At 35.0% G+C, this 7,834-nt stretch overlaps 1 pseudogene; it reads right to left on the reverse strand.

Moving 5' to 3' along the window:
• Nucleotides 1-245: 245 nt before the first annotated feature.
• LOC116583959 lies at nucleotides 246-1,430 on the reverse strand (annotated as a pseudogene).
• Nucleotides 1,431-7,834: the final 6,404 nt, after the last annotated feature.

Below are 7,834 nucleotides of genomic sequence, written 5' to 3' on the forward strand. Positions count from 1 at the left end.
GTTTGGTGGTTTGTGTTTTGGAGGAATTGGGCTGCTTTCTTTACCTTTTCTAACTCACATGTATAGAATTGCTGGAAGTATTCCCTTATTTTCTTTTTAATAGATATAGGATTTGTAGTTATATCATTATAATTTCTCTTTGTTCTTGATAATTATCTTTGCTCTGAAGCCTTTTTTCCCCGATGTTAATATAGCCACTTCTGCTTTCTTTCTTTCTTTTTTTAATTCATTTTTTTAGGGTGTACTTTTTTTTTTAAGTAAAGTAAGTTTATTTTACCTGCAGCTCTTCCAATATAAACTGAATGTAAATGCTGATACTGAGAAATATTAGGAAGAATTAAGGATAGACGTCAAGATGTCAAAACATCATGCCTTCCAATCTATCCTCCATGAACTTCTTATAAAGTGCCATAAATTTGGCCACAAATGCTTCCAAGTGATAAATGGCTTTGCTACCCAGCTGTAGATGATGTTCATAGTAAGCAGCCATCTGGGCCACTTCCCCTTTCAGTTGTCCATCACAATGATGTAAAAGTTCTGAATGAAGGCCCTTCATTATTATTTCAGGAGGAATACAATGAGTTAGAAGCTCATAAAGTCTTCCACGAACTTCAAGGAGCCTTTGTGGAGTCTGCTGACTGACAATAGCATTGGCAGTCTCCCTGAGCTACACCTCCCAATCTGTTTCAGGGATTTCTTGATCTGCACTAAAAGGATATTGTTGCACTCTGCAAGCTTCACACATAAGTAGGGCTTTACAGAGATTCCTGCAGGACTTCTCTGCAAGTCTATGAGCCAGTTGTGAAGGAAGATTCAAACCTTCCTTCTTGCACACAGTAGATAATACATGACGAATATCTTCGATGCTGGAGCAGGCACACAAACACGCAGGCACCTACTGCGAATAGCTGGTACCACTTTAGATGTAGAATTGCAACACAAGATCAATCTGCAAGTGGACATATACTTTTCCATGGTCCTACACAAGGCATGTTGAGCGTCTTTGGTGAGTCTGTCAACCTCTGTCAATAATACCAATTTAAAATCTCTTTGAGAGTTTGTTTCAAGTTGCTGTGATTGTGCCACTGTTTTCAACATCTCCTGAATTACTACCCGGTCTCTATTTCCAGCATCACTGGGATTCACTTCAAGGTGCTTCAATTGCTCGCAATAATGCTAATTTCAATTTTCTTTTTAGATGGAGTTGTGATGGTCTGATGTTCAACTCTTAATGTTTCCACTCCAACACCATAAAGTTCACGTAGAATACACATAATTCTTGTCTTTTTTCCAGCCCCTGATGGTCCATACATTAAGAGATGAGGAAAATCACCACACTGCACCAGGTTGCGCAGCTGGGTCGCCTGCTCCTCGTGAGAGTCCAGCCTTCCCAAGGAGCAGGGCCGGTATTTGTCCACCCAGAGGCTCATGACCGCTGGAACTCCTGGGGTTAGACATTTGAAATTCCCGCGCGCGGGCGCTCCCTCGGTCGGGAAGCGGAGATCTACTTTTTTTTTTTTTTTTTTAAATCTTTTAACTTCCAACATATTTATATCATCATATTTGAAGTGAGGTTCTTGTACATATAGTTGGGCTTGGGCTTTCTTTGGTACACATTTCTTTTGAATACAGTTCTTATTTATTTATTTATTTTTAAAGATTTTATTTATTTATTTATTTGACAGAGATGACAAGCAGGCAGAGAGGTAGGCAGAGAGAGAGAGGAAGCAGGCTCACTGCTGAGCAGAAAGCCTGATGCGGGGCTCGATCTCAGGACTCTGGGATCATGACCTGAGCCGAAGGCAGCAGCTTAACCCACTGAGCCACCCAGGCGTCCCCTTTTGAATACAGTTCTTACCGGTAAACGTGTCAGGATATTAAAACAATTTCACCAGTGTAACATGGAAGATTGAGAGACCTCAATCTGAAATTATAGTGTGTGCTTCATAGAGAGTCACTGAGAGTCATTTATGGGCATTTTTAAATTTATTGGAATAAAAGAACAGCCCTTAAGAATTCAGATGATATATATTTATTTAAAATCTTAAATGTGAGTCAAGGCTATGTTGAGCCTCAAAATTTTCCAAAATTATTCATTAGTGAATTTCACAACAGTAAGGTAAAATGCAAGGACAACGTGGGACATAAAAATGTACTAATGCTATGGTAGAACTCAAAGAAATTAAAAAAAAAATCCTTTAGGATCACCTTCATAAATTTTTAGCGATTGTTTTTCAGATAGAAATCTTTAGAAATTATATATATATATATATCATATGACTATCTTTAAATTTTTCCTTAATTACAAAGGATTACATTAATCATACTTTCTTCGAGCACACAGTTATCATTAATTCATGCAAGAGCCTTCTTCTATGTATATATGCATGTATCTATGTGTCTATGTATTTATCTTTGTATCTATCACCTGTCTTCCCTCCCGCTTATCCAATTCTATGAATGGAATTTTCATTCTCTTAATATTACTTTTTAAAATTATGTTCAATTTACCAACATATAGTACATCATTAGTTTTTTTTTAATATTTTATTTATTTATTTATTTATTTATATGTATTTTTTTACATAAACATATAATGTAATTTTATCCCCAGGGGTACAGGTCTGTGAATCGCCAGGTTTACACACTTCACAGCACTCACCATAGCACATACCCTCCCCAATGTCCATAACTCCACCCCCCTCTCCCAAACCCCCTCCCCCCAGCAACCCTCAGTTTGTTTTGTGAGATTAAGAGTCACTTATGGTTTGTCTCTCTCCCAATCCCATCTTGTTTCATTCATTCTTCTCCTACCCCCTTAACCCCCCATACATCATTCATTTTTTTTTTTAATTTTTTTATTTTATTATTATTTTTTTTATTTCCAGCATTCATTTTTGATGCGGAGTTCAACATTTCCTTAGTTGTGTGTAACACCTAGTGCTCATCACCACACTTGCCCTTCTTAATACCCTCACCCGGTTATTTCATCCCCCACCCCTTCCGTTTTGTAAGCCTCAGTTTGGTTCCTGGAGTCTAGAGGCTCTCATGGTTTGTCTCCCTCTCTGATTTCTTCCCATTCAGTTTTCCCTCCCTTCCTCTGTTTCTCCACATTATTCCTTATATTCCACATATGAATGAAACCTTATGATAATTGTCTTTCTCTGCTTGACTTATTTCACTTGGCATAATCCCCATCCAGTTCCATCCATTCTCTTACACCATACACAAAGATAAACTCAAAATGGATGAAAGACTCAATGTGAGATAAAAATCCATCAAAATCCTAGAGGAGAACATAGGCAGTAACCTCTTTGCCATTGGTCACAAAAACTTCTTTCAAGACATATCTCTAAAGGCAAAGGAAACAAAGACAAATATGAGCTTTTGGAACTTCATCAAAATCAAAAGCTTTTGCACAGCAAAGGAAACAGTCAACAAAACTAAGAGGCAACCCACAGAATGGGAGAAAATATTGACAAGTGACATTACAGATAAAGGGTTTGTATCCAAAATCTATAAAGAACTTTTCAAACTCAACACCCAAAAAACAAATAATCCAGTTAATATTACATTTTAATAAAAGTTGTGAATTTTATAAAAAATTTATGTGTAAAATGTTCAAATATAAATTAGGATAATGCAATCATGGTTAAGTCTTCATATGTTTGCCTTTATACTATTTTACATGAAGTTCTAATAGTTTGTTCTCATTTTAAGGTTCTCAGTTAAATAATTCAACTGGAAACTCTCATATTACAGATAAAAACTTAAGATACATCCCAACTGATAATTCTAGACAAGATTCTTTGAGTAAAGAGAGCAGAACAAATATGTGCTACCCCTTATCAGTGATTGTTATGATTTAGTTATGATTAGGAGGGTATATTCCTAGTCCCAATACAACATAATAATACAACATAATACAACATAATAATACAACATAATAATACAACATAATAATACAACATAATAATAACTAGAAATCAGACACTGCAATGAGTGATTTATATGGATATTCTTATATAATTATTACAAAAATCCCATGAGTTATTTGTTTTTATTATCCCTAGTTTTTGATAAAGAAACAAGTCTAAAGAATAATTCCATAATCTGAATTTTTAACCAGAACTCTAGGTAATTCTATTATAGGTGGTTAGATTTAAATTTTTTTTAAGATTTTTATTTATTTACTTGAGAGAGAGAAGGAGAGAGAGAACATGAGAGAGAGTCAGAGAGAGAAGCAGGCTCCCTACTGAGCAGGGGCCCCCCAATGTGGGATTTGAACCCAGGACTCCAAGATCATGACCTGAACTGAAGGCAGTCACTTAAACCACTGAGTCACCCAGCTGCCCTGGTAGTTAGAATTATATGAAGTGAGTTATGTCATACCGCCTACACTAGGATTATTAATATGTGCATGTGCAGTATATTTTTATGTTGAAATATTTTATAATATACTAGATTCTATAAATTTTTCTTTTCAGGTTCAATTAATCAAAGTTGCTGTAGGAAAAGTATGCTTGTATAACGATGAGAGATGCATTCTCTTAATAAAGAAATATATGATAAATCCAATGGAGAAAAATGCTTCCTTAAGCTTGAAATATCATTGTAGATTCAAACAATCTGTAAATTATTTTTGATGTGGAATTTTTAAAATTTTAGACATATCATTTTGTCATAATTTGAATATTTAAAAAATGAATATTATCCTTCTTTGAACAATACCCTAAGCTTCTTGATTCTCAATTACTGTTGACTTGTCAAATTGTAAGTATAGCATATTAATCTTCTTAGAGTGGATAAACTGCTTATGAATAGGCAACATTTACAAATCAGTTTCGAAAACCCAGTATTTATTTAGTTTAATTAATTTTGGGGGGTGGAGGTTCATCTTTCATTTTAAAGTTATGTTTTCAAATTTCATGCATTTTTTCACCAGAACAAACAAATCACTTGTATTTTATTTTCATTAGGAACCATGATTTTTCTTCATTAATTTTCTTCAGAAAGACTGACATTATCTGAAGAATAAAAGCAGCAGAATTTCTTTTCACTCATCTTACTGCTTTTTCAGCAAAAGATTTTTCTGACGATCTTACATTACAACTACACCTTACAACTACACCTGTGACGTTGATTTGGAAAGACGACATTTGCTCCTTTTGGGTAAAGGTTATGTTTAGGATTGGCATCCTGGGCTTGTTATTCCTCTTCTGCAATGGAAAAAAAAAAAAAAAAAAAAAAAAAAAACAACCAAAAAAACAAAGTTGGGATAGCTGGGTGTCTCACTTGGTTAAACATCTGCCTTTGGCGCAAGACATGATCCCAATATCCCGGGACGAGTCACCCATCCGGCTCCCCGCTGAATGGGGAGCTTGCTTCTCTCTCTCCCTCTGCTGTTCTCCCTGCTTGTGCTCTCTTGCTCTCTCTCTTTCAATTAAATAACTCTTTTTAAAAAATAAATAACATAGCAAAGTTTAATATATAGGTAAGGTATTTATAAGGAGAAATAAAAACAATATTATATAAATGTAGGAAAAATTGTTATTTAACCTTAAAGATCTAATAAAGTTTACTGTTAGAATTAAGATGGGTAAAAACCAATGCCTTAAGCATCCTTAGGGGACAAATTTAGGATTCTTAATGGAAGAGTTTCTGAAGAGAAAATGCACAGGTTGAGGTTCAAGTTTGCCACACAAGCTGATGGAGACAGATAAGCCCCCATGCCACTTCTGATTAGAGACTTACGAGCAGAGCACCCACAATTAACTGCAGATCAGTTATGACCTCAAATCAAAGATATTCCCAATAGCTGATGGTAAAAAGTGAGGTATGGTAAATGGAAGAATATATTCTGTTTTCTTTGCTTAAGCAGAGAGCCATTACAACCTCCATTTTTTCTGTGAGAAAAAAAATTTGAGTTTCTGTGAGAAACTTAATATTTGCTTCTATACATCTTTTCCATTTTAGTAAGTACTGTATAAAAATAAAAGCATTATATTGTCAGATTCTTCCCAGTCCCACACATATTTAGAAACTGAATATCTTCAACTGGTATTCTTATCTTTACTTGGTCTCTGACCAGATCTGAACGAGGCAAGAGGCAAGAGGTTTTTTTTTTTTTTTTTTTCCTTCCTACATTCATCATAATCTTTGTATCCTGCACTCCTGGAATAAAATAGTACCTTTCTTTCTACTGAGATATCTGTTTTGTCTATGTTCTGTTGTGTTTTCTCATTTCATTTTCTGGAGTTCTGTTAGGCATTCAAGTTCCAATTCAGTTTACAGAAGAAAACTAATTTCATGAGGGCAAAGTATTTTAAATTTTTGTCTTCCATCATACCTCAAAAAGATATATTAGTTCTTCATTCATAGTAGATAGCAACAAATATTAATTGAATGAATGAACAAATGAATACTGATGTTAGTCCTCTGTGCCTTTATATTTTTTGAGTTAAGTTCTTAGATTCCATTTATTAACCCAGGCCAATACTTTTTTAAAAGCTCTGGATCACATTTTTCTCTCCCCTGATTCTGTCTGAAGGTTTTTGTTGCAGGCAGAGTGAATGACACAAAATACCCATCTAATAGAAAATGTTATTGTGGGTTTGCAAATTCTGCTGTCACATTTTAACCTCCAGACTGTATACCTAAGGGGCATCAAGTAGCTAGCATTAAGTACAAATTTGCCTTATTCCTTTGCCACGTATAAATTGTTAGAACATAAATTACTGGAATGAGGCTCGGTTTTATAATAACCCACATCGGGATTCCAGTACTGTGACATTGTAATTGTGTTGTGTCCATTCGCAGTTTTCTTTATTTGATTGAAAAAAATCATTGTGTGCTCCAATTCACCAGGCAATGTATCATCAGGATGAAAGATATTGTCATTATCCTTGAGACTTTAATATATAATAGGAGAATCCGTCACATAAATGAGTGATAAAAAAGAGAGTTTTCAAATCCATAATAGTAATTTAACAGAGGATTATAAGAGGTCAAAAGAAAGGACTGTTACCCAGCCTTGGGAACTTCCTAGGTGAAATTATATACCATATGAAACTGCCAGCAAAATATAGCCCAAATATAAACATTTCTTGCTACTTTCAGGGCTAGCATGCTAGTGTAGTCTAAGCCATCATCATCCCTTCTTTGAAAACAAAAAAAAGTTTCAAATTTGTTGAACTTTACTTTATCACCCCAACAACCACATTAATCTTTAAAATATAAATTATATCATTTTCCTGTTTAAAATTCTCCAATAGTTTCCCCCTGTACTTAGAATAAAAACACTATTCCCTATCATGACCCTCACAACATTAGCAGAGAGTGCCCACCTGCTCACTGAACTTACCATTTTCTTCATGGGCCATACAACCAGATGGCAAGTCCAAAATTGACTTTCAGTGATGTGTGGCTTTATGAATGTATTCTAGGTGATAGAAGTTTAGCACAATATGAACTTGGAAGGCATGTGTTAAAGATGATGCTATTATGGGTACCTTCAAGACTTTATGGAGTAATAACACACTTCTTCCTTCCTCCCCACTGGCATATCAGGAAAATGGGTTGATTTATGGATATTTCAGGTTTAGCTGTGAAATCTGCTAGAATTGGTTTAATTAACACAAGGCCTCCACTTGGTATCTTCTCTGCCTGTCTCTCCCTCATCTTCTACCACCATTACACTTGTCCACTCCTAAACATTCCTTCCTCCTAAACATTCAGCATCCCAAATTTGTTCTTCTCTCAGGACTTTCCATTTATTCTTTTCTCTATTTGGAATGCTATTTCTCAAGACATGTAAGTGGCTTATTGCTTACTT

This window comes from Mustela erminea, chromosome 2, assembly GCF_009829155.1.
Source record: "Mustela erminea isolate mMusErm1 chromosome 2, mMusErm1.Pri, whole genome shotgun sequence".
In the NCBI taxonomy this organism is placed as follows: Eukaryota; Metazoa; Chordata; class Mammalia; order Carnivora; family Mustelidae; genus Mustela; species Mustela erminea.